This window comes from Bos javanicus, chromosome 8 (genome assembly GCF_032452875.1).
Source record: "Bos javanicus breed banteng chromosome 8, ARS-OSU_banteng_1.0, whole genome shotgun sequence".
Taxonomy (NCBI): Eukaryota; Metazoa; Chordata; class Mammalia; order Artiodactyla; family Bovidae; genus Bos; species Bos javanicus.
This window is the reverse complement of record NC_083875.1, coordinates 68,409,185-68,421,902: the sequence shown is the minus strand read 5'-3', so window position 1 is coordinate 68,421,902 and position 12,718 is coordinate 68,409,185. Positions and strand designations below refer to the sequence as shown.

General features: G+C 42.9%; 1 pseudogene; it reads left to right on the top strand.

The window, feature by feature from the left end:
• Nucleotides 1–2,794: 2,794 nt before the first annotated feature.
• Nucleotides 2,795–12,358, top strand: LOC133253488 (enhancer of rudimentary homolog; annotated as a pseudogene).
• The last annotated feature ends 360 nt before the right edge of the window (nucleotides 12,359–12,718 follow it).

Here is a 12,718-nt window from a genome sequence, read left to right as displayed (position 1 = left end):
TTAAATATTTTAAGGATTTGCCTGTGTTCTCAGGAAGTTCCCACTCTCTCTCAACATCAAAGATACCCTGCATTGTCTTTCTCCTTTTAAATCTTCATCTTTCCTGTCATTTCTGGGTATCTCCCTACAGTGACTTTTGGACCAATATATGTATTTTTTTCAAGAGCTGCATAGAGAAGATACTTTCTCGGACTGTGTTCCTTCATACTCCCCATGCCCTCCTTCCATCTGAGCAAATCTTCCTCTAGAGTTTGAGGCAACTTCTGAAAAAGAGTGACCTCCTGGACCTACTTCAAAAGGGCAAGTGCATCAGCTCTTGCTACTTTTCTGAGTCTGTGGGCTCACGAAGGGCCCTGTGAGTCATGGGCACCCCACATGGTATATATAACTGAGGGGCATGAATGGGATTTGATCCAGCAGCACCTCCATTCCGACTCCCAGTCATGCCCTCGGGAATGGAATGATGAATTGGAGAGATTCAGGTAGCCTAATATCAACATGGAACGCTCCCTCTGATATTTCATAGTTTTATGAAGAATAAGGGCAGAGGGAAGTATGAAAAGGGGACAGAAATCCAGTGGGTTCTTGACTAAATCCCACTAGATTGAAGACCATTAAAAGACGAGTAGTGGGTCTTATATTTGTGTCTCCACATCCCAGATCCTCAATGCCTGGCATAGTATAGAAATTCAGTGATAAAATGAGATCACTGGAAGTGTCGGGTGAGGGCACTGGAGGGCAGAGAGTCACTGCCTTGCAGCTGGGGTCAATAACAGACATATCCTGGCCCAATTTCCAAACCAACTCTGATTAGAGGAAACAATGAGTTAGTCACCTTGGCCTGCCAGAGGATGCAGTCTAGAATTACCCTTATTCCCCTGGGCCAGGTTTCTGCTGTATCTGGCAAGAGTCCTGGGCACCTGCTTACTCAACTCCCTGAGCATCTGCCAACCTCCAGCCTCAACTAGTAGAGATGTGACTGCCATCCTTGATGACCTGCTGCCTTCCCCATACTCTGGACCTTTTATATATTGACTATAGCCCAAACCAAGCCTGTGTTAGCTCTAGATTTCTGTGTGTCTTATATTTTCTATATTAACTGTAGGGCTTCCCAGGTGGCACTAATGGTAAAGAATTCACCTGCCAAGCAAGAGACAGGGATTCTATCCCTTGGTCGGAAAGATCCCCTGGAGAAGGAAATAGAAACCCACTCCAGTATTCTTGCCTGGGAAATTCCATGGACAGAGAAGCCTGGAGGGCTACAGGCCCTGGGATCACAAAACAGTCTGACACGACTTAGCGACTGAACAACAACAACAATCCTACCCGGGGCCCAGCTTGGCTCACCTTCACACCTGCTTGCATTTTGACACACCAGCTGGAGCTCAGAGTCTTACAGAGAGGCTTAGAGGAGGCAGGCAGATCCCTGGATAGATGTGAGCCTGTCCCCTCCCTCTCGGCCCAAGGATCAGTGACAGTTGCTCAGAGGGGAACAGTAATGGAGTTTTTATTGCTTGTGCTTCATTGCATTTGATCCTAATGCCAGAAGGTTATTGTTCAGATTTTTTTTTTCAGGTCAATGCTAATTAACTTTATTAATGCATTTTTGGTAAGGGGAAAGCAATAGAGCTATGTTCCGCTCACATTTGTTTGGCCCTTACTGTCAAGCAGCATTGGGCTTAGCATGTCTATTTAGAATCTGGGGCTAAGAGGCAGTGACCTTTCTGGATGGTCCAGAAAATTGAGTGTAGAGCCCACAGGGCTGAGAGAGGGCCATCTCCTAAGGAGAGAAAGCGGGGAGAAGGTGAAGCGGCACAAAAGAGATAAAGACAAAATAATGAGTGAAATGGAAAGAAAAGCAAGGCAATGTGCTAGAAGGAGCTCTCAATTTGAAAACTTCCCCAATATAATATTTAACTTGTAGAGAGTGAAAAAGCTGGCTTAAAGCTCAACATTCAGAAAACGAAGATCATGGCATCTGGTCCCATCACTTCATGGGAAATAGATGGGGAAAAAGTGGAAACAGTGGCAGACTTAATTTTTTTGGCGATGGACAGGGAGGCCTGGCGTGCTGCGATTCATGGGGTCGCAAAGAGTTAGACACGACTGAGCAACTGAACTGAAGTTTTCAACATATGTTAGTTGAATTTTAATGGGATCAGTGTGACTGAGGTGTGGTGTTTCTAGGTTCATTCATTTTTTTTCTTTGAATATTTACTTAGTATCTATTGTAATCCAGGCATTGCAGTAACCGAGGATGTAGCAGAAAGACATAAATACTAATAGGACCTCACATTCTAGAGGGCGAATATGTCCCAAAATAAAACTACTCAGTACCTTATATTTTTTTTGGACTTTGCCTAATTGCTACCTCTTCTTGTTGACCCCATAAGGTAGGAACCATGTCTTATACCCCTTGGCATCACCACTTTGAGCCTCCAATCTACTTGTAATACATGATGTAATACCACTACATGTAATACCATGATGCTAACCCAAGGAAAGGGTTCCAGAAAGGACCCTACCACCTTTAGAGAAGGGGCAAGAATATGAGAAGATGGGGGCCAGCCCAAGATCCAGAAATACCCTATTCTCTCTTCTTTCAGATGGGAGCAAGACAGATGTCAAAGTTTATATTTTCAAACTTAGGAATCCATCATGTTGGAAGAAGAGCTTGAGCTGCACGGGTCTGAGAGCCTTTGAGCTCTCTGCAGCTATGTATGCTACATACCTCAATCAGAGAGATTCCCTGAGAGATACTTATTAATTTCCTCAACAACCAAGCACTGGGGGGATGCCGTCATCAGCCTTGAACTGGGTAGGGAGAAGGACCTTGAAGGCAGGGTGTTTGGGCACCACAGAGGTCCTTGGCTAAGGTCAAAACTAGGCACCTGTTTTGGAATCTAAGGACTAAAGAGAGGTCCAGGCCATTGTGCATTTCCTTTGGTAAAGGAAAGACTGTAAAGGAAGACTTCCTGGTTGCCCAGTGGTTAGAATCCTAAGCTTTCATTACCGAGGGCCTGGGTTAGATCCCGGGTTAGGGAACTAAGATCTCACACACACACACACAAAAAAAAGAGGTGGGGGAAGAATGTAAAGGGTAGGATGAAGAAGTTGAGGGTCTCAGGGGTTACAGAAGAGTTATTTCAGTCGGCACGTTCTCAATAGCACACACAATGTCTTCTTTCTCTCACACACACACTAACTAACGTACACACGCCACAAATAAAGACTCTAGACTCCTAAAATATAATTCCACACAAACTATGTCCAACCCCTACTCTCAGAGAGCATAAGTGTCTATAAGAGAATGGGAGACCAGTGCACAAATACACATGCTCACAACACACTGCTGGGCGCACACACAAACACACAGACACACACACACACATGCACAAAGATCCAGATGAGGAAACAGCCATCAGGGGGCTCTGCTGCCTTACTCTTCCCACTGACTTTTTTTTTTTTTTTGACAAATACATAAATAATAAAATAGTAATAAAAACTCTGTTACAGTTTGTCTGCTGACATGGAATGACTCATCTCCGTAATTCTGCTTCCATTTCCCAAGCGGCTCCGAAGATCACAGAAGAGATTAAATGTCCTCATGTGTGATTGGGAACATTTGCACGGCTGAGAATTCACAGCATGCTGTGCCAGGCTGAGCCGTGACTGGCTGCCACGCTGGGCAGGTAAGCAAGCTGACTGATGCTGGGTGACCTGAGTTCAAATCCTGGCTCTGCCACTTCTGTTGCCGGGCCTTAGGCAAGCTGATTGGCCTCAGTTCCCTCACCCCGGAAGATAAGAATAAGGGTTTAGCTAGCTGGACTCTGTGAGCCTTAGTGAGGTAATTTTCATTGATTGAAGTGTCTCTTATTTATTAAGTAGATGAATGTCCTTTTGGTGTTAAACAAATGAATATTCTAAACATTTCCCTAGTGTGTCTCTGAATATTAATGTATGGTCTCAGAGTTCTATATTTTATTTCAGCAGTCCTCCTTAAAAATGGAACTTTCAATTACTTATTTGTTTAAATTAAAATGATTTAAGATGAATTATCTTGAATTCTGACCAAAAAATTAAAGACACCCTAGGACATCTGAGAATTTAACCTAAGAAGATTAAACGATTCAAATCCTGTGGATGATAACCCATAATATTCATACAGGAATCTTACTTTTAAGATCATCTCTCATGTAGTAGGGGGCTTCCCTGATGGCTCAAGCAGTAAAGAATGTGCCTGCAATGCAGGAGACACAGAAGACGAGGGTTCGATCCTTGGGTCAAGAAAATCCCCTGGAGGAGGAAATTGCAACCCACTCCAATATTCTTGCCTAGGAATTCCCATGGACAAAGGAGGCTGGCAGGCTACAGTTCATGAGATCACAAAGCGTTGGAAACAACTACGCTCACAAGCCACCTCATGTATTAGGTCCTCAAAACACACAGTGATGAATGGAACGATGGAGATCATGGAGGCAGCCAAGCTTCAGAGCTGACCTGCCAGCGAGTGGGAAGGCTGCAGAGCCTGTGTCAAATGATGTATGGACCAGAACAGAGTCAGCCCCAGCTCTCAGCCTCCAGACTGGCCCTGACTCCAGGAGACTGGCCCTGTGACCAGCAAGCGGTCACAGCATAGGTCACTGTGTTGGCCTGGTCAGTACCACCTACCACCCATGCTCTGCAGCATCTCACACTGCATCACTGCTATCTCATCTCAGGCCGTGGTGAAGCTAGCTATGCCCATGAAGGATCCTCAACATAACCACAAACTTCCTGCAGGCTCTAGGCACCCACACCCATCCCAGGCAACTTGAGCATGTGTATCAGTATATCAGACTAAACTCTTCCTTAAATCCTACAGCTCCCACTCACTACTCTGCTTCACACAGCCTTTTTGTCTCAATTATTTGAAAGTGAAGATCCTGATTAAGAGTGTATTTGAAGTCTTGATAGAAATTTCTAAATTGTTTTTTTTTAATTTTATTTTATTTAACTTTACAATATTGTGTTGGTTTTGCCATATATCAAAATGAATCTGCCACAGGTATACCTAATCACCAACAGTACATGACAGCGTCTGTCTGCCTCACACCTTTCCCAGTTCTGAGTACCCTGTATGTGTATATGTGTGTGTGTGTACATGTCTGTGTGTGAGAGAGAGACAGAGGAAGGGTGGGGGGTAAATCTTAGTAATATTACCAGCAGGGAACACTCTTGGGAGTAGTCTTTCTGAAACTGCAGAGATGTGGAAACTGATTCTTCTGACATGAAAGGGTGTGAAGGCCATTCTCCCGGACCGGATAGCTGGAGAGTTCATTGTCAGCTGGAGGTGGGAGGATACATTCTCCTTATGCTTCTCTGTTTCCCCAGAGAACTTCCGGGCTTTGAAGCAGTACAGTTGCTATCAGTTTCTTTTCCTCTGCCTCTGTCTTGCAGATCCCATTTTAATACAGGAAAACCCTCAAGCAGAAAGCGAAGAGGCATGTTTTCTGGAGATTTTATTTCCTTCTTTTATTCTTTTTTTCTAATTGAAGTGTAGTTGATTTACAATATTGTGTTAGTTTGGGGTGTACAGCAAAGGTAATTGGTTACACAAATATATACATATACATAGGGGCTTCCCTGGTGGCTCAGTGGTAAAGAACCCACTTACCAATGCAAGAGACTCGAATTTGATCCCTAGGTCAGGAAGATCCTCTAGAGAAGGAAATGGTAACCTACTCCAGTATTCTTGCCTGGAAAATCTCATGGAAAGAAGGAACCTGGTGGGCTACAGTTCGTAGGGTCACAAAAGAGTTGGACATGAAATAGCAACTAAATAATAACAATCAGTTCAGTTCAGTTCAGTCACTCAGTCATGTCTGACTCTTTGCGACCCCATGAATCAGAGCACGCCCTGATTCATCCCCAGAGCACTCCCTGTCCATCACCAACTCCCGGAGTTCAGCCAAACTCATGTGCATCAAGTCAGTGATGCCATTCAGCCATCTCATCCTCTGTCATCCCCTTCTACTTCTGCCCCCAATCCCTCCCAGCATCAGGGTCTTTTCCAGTGAGTCAATTCTTTGCATGAGGTGGCCAAAATATTGGAGTTTCAGCGTCAACATCAGTCCTTCCAATGAACACCCAGGACTGGTCTCCTTTAGGATGGACTGGTTGGATCTCCTTGCAGTCCAAGGAACTCTCAAGAGTCTTCTCCAACACCACAGTTCAAAAGCATCATTCTTCGGCACTCAGCTTTTTTCACAGTCCAACTCTCACATCCATACATGACCACTGGAAAAACCATAGCCTTGACTACACGAACCTTTGTTGGAAAAGTAATATCTCTGCTTTTCAATATGCTATCTAGGTTGGTCATAACTTTCCTTCCAAAGAGTAAGCGTCTTTTAATTTCATGGCTGCAATCACCATCTGCAATGATTTTGGAGCCCAAAAAAATAAAGTCTGACACTGTTTCCAATACACACATACACATATATATACATATATTTATACATATGTGTGTGTGTTTATTCTTTTTTGAAATCCTTTTGTAGAGATCTGATTTCATGATTATTCAACCTTTTATTTTAATTTTAATATACACTGATATACTGCTTGCTCCTTGTCAGGTGATGCATTAATCATCTTGCAAATACTAACTCATTTAATACTCATGGAAGATTTAATAGTGGATCCCAATATAGCCTGTTTAAAAAAATTTAAAAAAACCCAAGTTGCCTCTATTTATAGGAGATGAACTCAGCATGTCCAGTTCCATATCCATGAGCTTATCAGCTTCTCTAGGCTTTACCTAACATGTTTTGTTTTGGTATAAAACCTTGTCACTGAAAAGCTTTAAAATTTTTATGTACACTTCAGCAAGTGAAGTGGAGTGAAGAAAATAGAATTTCCCTGGGGTGACTTGAGAATCCCACAGGGTCTTGAGGTCATTCTGATGGGTTCCTAGTCCCAGTGGACAGACCTGTGGCTTGGCCAACAGCAGGTTCAGGAAGCCGGGGCAGATGTGTCTTGATCCAAGAACTACACCCCTGCCCACCACTCACTGCCAGAAATTGTTTTTTGTTCTTTTTCATTTTCTGCTAAATTGCTGCTACAAATTTGCTTCTGGAAAGAACACCAGGTTTTGAAATAAGACACGTATCTCTGTTTCATTGCTATTAGCTGGGTGACTTTTAGCAAGTCACTTATTTTTTTCAGAGGTCTTCACTTTTCTCATCTGTAAAAATAATCATGTTTGCCAAAAAGTCCATTTGGGTATTGATATGATAGTATAGGCAAATCCAATCGAAATTTTTGGCCAACCCAATAGGTTGCCACATTTGTAATGGTTAAAGAAAAGATAACTTATCACTACTTAAATCAGAGGTTGGCAAATATTGCATAGGAACCTGGAATGTCAGATCCACGAATCAAGGCAAATTGGAAGTGGTCAAACAAGAGATGGCAAAAGTGAATGTCGACATTCTAGGAATCAGCAAACTGAAATGGACTGGAATGGGTGAATTTAACTCAGATGACCATTATACCTACTACTGTGGGCAGGAATTCCTCAGAAGAAATGGAGTGGCCATCATAGTCAACAAAAGAGTCCGAAATGCAGTACTTGGATGCAATCTCAAAAACGACAGAATGATCTCTGTTGGTTTCCAAGGCAAACCATTCAATATCACAGTAATCCAAGTCTATGCCCCAACCAGTAACGCTGAAGAAGCTGAAGTTGAACGGTTCTATGAAGACCTACAAGACCTTTTAGAACTAACACCCAAAAAAGATGTCCTTTTCATTATAGGGGAATGGAATGCAAAAGTAGGAAGTCAAGAAACACCTGGAGTAACAGGCAAATTTGGCCTTGGAATACGGAATGAAGCAGGGCACAGACTAATAGAGTTTTGCCAAGAAAATGCACTGGCCGTAACAAACACCCTCTTCCAACAACACAAGAGAAGACTCTACACATGGACATCACCAGATGGTCAACACCGAAATCAAATTGATTATATTCTTTGCAGCCAAAGATGGAGAAGCTCTATACAGTCAGCAAAAACAAGACTAGGAGCTGACTGTGGCTCAGACCATGAACTCCTTATTGCCAAATTCAGACTTAAATTGAAGAAAGTAGGGAAAACCACTAGACCATTCAGGTATGACCTAAATCAAATCCCTTATGATTATACAGTGGAAGTGAGAAATAGATTTAAGGGCCTAGGTCTGATAGATAGAGTGCCTGATGAACTATGGAATGAGGTTCGTGACATTGTACAGGAGACAGGGATCAAGATCATTCCCATAGAAAAGAAATGCAAAAAAGCAAAATGGCTGTCTGGGGAGGCCTTACAAATAGCTGTGAAAAGAAGAGAAGCAAAAAGCAAAGGAGAAAAGGAAAGATATAAACATCTGAATGCAGAGTTCCAAAGAATAGCAAGAAGAGATAAGAAAGCCTTCTTCAGCAATCAATGCAAAGAAATAGAGGAAAACAACAGAATGGGAAAGACTAGGGATCTCTTCAAGAAAATCAGAGATACCAAAGGAACATTTCATGCAAAGATGAGCTCGATAAAGGACAGAAATGGTATGGAACTAACAGAAGCAGAAGATATTAAGAAGAGGTGGCAAGAATACACAGAAGAACTGTACAATAAAGATCTTCACGACCCAGATAATCAGAATGGTGTGATCGCTGACCTAGAGCCAGACATCCTGAAATGTGAAGTCAAGTGGGCCTTGGAGAGCATCACTATGAACAAAGCTAGTGGAGGTGATGGAATTCCAGTTGAGCTATTCCAAATCCTGAAAGATGGTGCTGTGAAAGTGCTGCACTCAATATGCCAGCAAATTTGGAACACTCAGCAGTGGCCACAGGACTGGAAAAGGTCAGTTTTCATTCCAATCCCAAAGAAAGGCAATGCCAAAGAATGCTCAAACTACCACACAATTGCACTCATCTCACACGCTAGTAAAGTAATGCTCAAAATTCTCCAAGCCAGGCTTCAGCAATATGTGAACCGTGAACTTCGTGATGTTCAAGCTGGTTTTAGAAAAGGCAGAGGAACCAGAGATCAAATTGCCAACATCCACTGGATCATGGAAAAAGCAAGAGAGTTCCAGAAAAACATGTATTTCTGCTTTATTGACTATGCCAAAGCCTTTGACTGTGTGGATCACAATGCTGCTGCTAAGTCACTTCAGTCGTGTCCGACTCTGTGGGACCCCATAGACGACAGCCCACCAGGCTTCCCCGTCCCTGGGATTCTCCAGGCAAGAACACTGGAGTGGGCTGCCATTTCCTTCTCCAATGCATGAAAGTGAAAAGTGAAAGTGAAGTCGCTCAGTCGTGTCCAACTCTAGTGACCCCATGGACTGCAGCCTACCAAGCTCCTCCGTTCATGGGATTTTCCAGGCAAAAGTACTGGAGTGGGGTGCCATGTGGATCACAATAAACTGTGGAAAATTCTGAAAGAGATGGGAATACCAGACCACCTGATCTGCCTCTTGAGAAGTCTGTATGCAGGTCAGGAAGCAACAATTAGAACTGGACATGGAACAACAGACTGGTTCCAAATAGGAAAAGGAGTTCGTCAAGGCTGTATATTGTCACCCTGTTTATTTAACTTATATGCAGAGTACATCATGAGAAACGCTGGACTGGAAGAAACACAAGCTGGAATCAAGATTGCCGGGAGAAATACCAGTAACCTCAGATATGCAGATGACACCACCCTTATGGCAGAAAGTGAAGAGAAACTAAAAAGCCTCTTGATGAAAGTGAAAGAGGAGAGTGAAAAAGTTGGCTTAAAGCTCAACATTCAGAAAACGAAGATCATGGCATCCGGTCCCATCACTTCATGGGAAATAGATGGGGAAACAGTGAAAACAGTGTCAGACTTTATTTTTCTGGGCTCTAAAATCACTGCAGATGGTGACTGCAGCCATGAAATTAAAAGATGCTTACTCCTTGGAAGGAAAGTTATGACCAACCTAGATAGCATATTGAAAAGCAGAGACATTACTTTGCCAACAAAACTTCGTCTAGTCAAGGCTATGGTTTTTCCTGTGGTCATGTATGGATGTGAGAGTTGGACTGTGAAGAAGGTTGAGTGCCAAAGAATTGATGCTTTTGAACTGTGGTGTTGGAGAAGATGCTTGAGAGTCCCTTGGACTGCAATGAGATCCAACCAGTCTATTCTGAAGGAGATCGGCCCTGGGATTTCTTTGGAAGGAATGATGCTAAAGCTGAAGCTCCAGTACTTTGGCCACCTCATGCGAAGAGTTGACTCATTGGAAAAGACTCTGATGCTGGGAGGGATTGGGGGCAAGAGGAGAAGGGGACGACAGAGGATGAGATGGCTGGATGGCATCACTGACTCAATGGACGTGAGTCTGGGTGAACTCCGGGAGCTGGTGATGGACAGGGAGGTCTGGTGTGCTGCGATTCATGGGGTCGCAAAGAGTCGGACAGGACTGAGCGACTGATCTGATCTGATCTGATCTGGCAAATGTTTTCTATAAATGGCCAGATAGTAAATATTTGAGGTTCTGCAAACAAAGAGATAGATTGAGGATGTTTTGGCTTCTGTCCATGGACTTCTCCAGGTGACCATATTGGTGTGGGTTTCCATTCCCTTCTAACCCAGGGATTGAACCTTGGTCTCCTGCACTGCAGGCAGATTCTTTACCATCTGAGCCACCAGGGAAATGCCAAATATTTGAAGCTCTGCAGGCAAAGAGATAAAATTGAGGATATTATGTAGGTTCTTAAACAAGAAGAGAGAAAATAAATTTCTTCAAATTTGTTGTTGACAAAATTTTAAATATGATAATAATAATTAATACTATGTAATTAATAAAAATTGAGGTCAGTATTTCCAACTTTATTAAGGCATAATTGACAAATAAAAATTGTGTATATGTAAAGCAAACAAAGTAATGTTTTGGTATATGTACACATTAAAGAATCATTACCACAATCAAGCTAATTAGCATGTCCATAACCTTGTATAATTTGTGTATGTGTATATGTATGTGTTTGTGGTGAGAACACTGGTTATCTCTCTCATAGCACATTTTGAATATAGCTTTTTACATTGTGCATGTGTGCCTGCTAAGTTGCTTCAGTCGTGTTTGACTCTTTGTGACTCTATAGACTATAGCCCAGCAGGCTCCTCTGTCCATGGGATTCTACAGGCAAGAATACTGGAGTGGGTTGCCATGCCCGCCTTCAGAGGATCTTCCCAACCCAGGGATCAAACCCTCGTCTCTTACATCTTCTGCATTGGCAGGCAGCTTCTTTACCACTAGCACCACCTGGGAAGCCCCAGTTTTTTTTGTTTGTTTGTTTAAATACATGTCAACTAATAAAATGGAATTGGGGTGGGGAGGGATTGCATTTCCCTCATTTGGGGCTTCAAAATTAGCTTTTTCTGTCATCAAATTAGTTGCAAATGTTCATTTGTGGGAGGAAAGACAAAAACAAAAACCTTTAGTGTACAGGCTGTAAAAAAGAAAAAAAAAAAAAGGACCAGATTTGGGTCACTGGCCGTGGTTTACTGGCACCTGACCTAAATCATTCACAGGTGCATCATAGATTTTTAACAAATACCTGTTTCCTCCTCCATGAAGTAAGCTGACTGGATCCTACTTAACAGAATGGCACCCCTTTAAAGGGAATGATGGTTTCAAAAACCTTCTAAGACTTTCTCCTTAGTCATCAAATCTCACAGCTGGCTCCAACTGTCCATTACAGTGGAAGCAGCAGGTCTGTTAAAAAAAAAAACCTGTGCCTCAGTTTTTCTCTTCCATAAAATGGTGATAAATCTTTTCTTTATGTTTTATAATCCAGTCAGTGGTAATGATTATACCAGGAAGTGGTAATAGTATTAGAACAAAGAGAGAAGGAAAAAAACCTGTATTTTAAAAAATCAGTCGTGAAATCATTTACAAAATATATATCTGATAAAAGCCCTATATCTAGGTTTTGTAAAGAACTCTCGGGGGATTGGCTGTGGGTGGTGCTGCAGATAAGCTCCTGTGTGGCGACAGCAGGAGACTTTGTCGCGACGTCTCGTGCCATTGTGTGGGTACGGCCTACCAAGAGGCCAGAAGGCAGAACTTCCGCTGACTGAATCTGTGAATAAGTGCCTGGAAGGTGTTTGTAAAATATATGAAGAGCATCTGAAACAGCCCCTCTATCCCATATGATATCAGTCAGTTGTTTGATTTTATTGATGACCTGGCAGACCGCAGCTGCCTTATTTACCAAGCTGATACCCAGATATACCAGCCTTATAACAAAGACTGGATCAAAGAGATCTACCTGCTCCTTTGTGGACAGGCCAAACAGGCTGGGGAATAGTTTGAATATGGAAGCATTAGGGAGAAGGGGGTGGGCTTGGAGCACAGGTGTGTGCAGCGTGCTGTAGTGGAAGTTTTGTATTACAGTAATCCTGTTTCCTAGGTCTTCCCAGGTGGCACTAACGGTAAAGAACCTGCCTGCCAATGCAGGAGACACAAGAGACATGGGTTCAACCCTTGGTTAGGAAGATTTCCCTGGAGGAGGGCATGGCAACCCACTCCAGTATTCTTGCCTGAAGAATCCCACGGACAGGATACCCTGGCGGTCTACAGCCTGTAGGGTCAGAAGGAGTTGGACACAACTGAAGCGACTTAGCACAGATGCAATCCTGTTTCAATTTTGGTAAACCTTAGCTAGGAT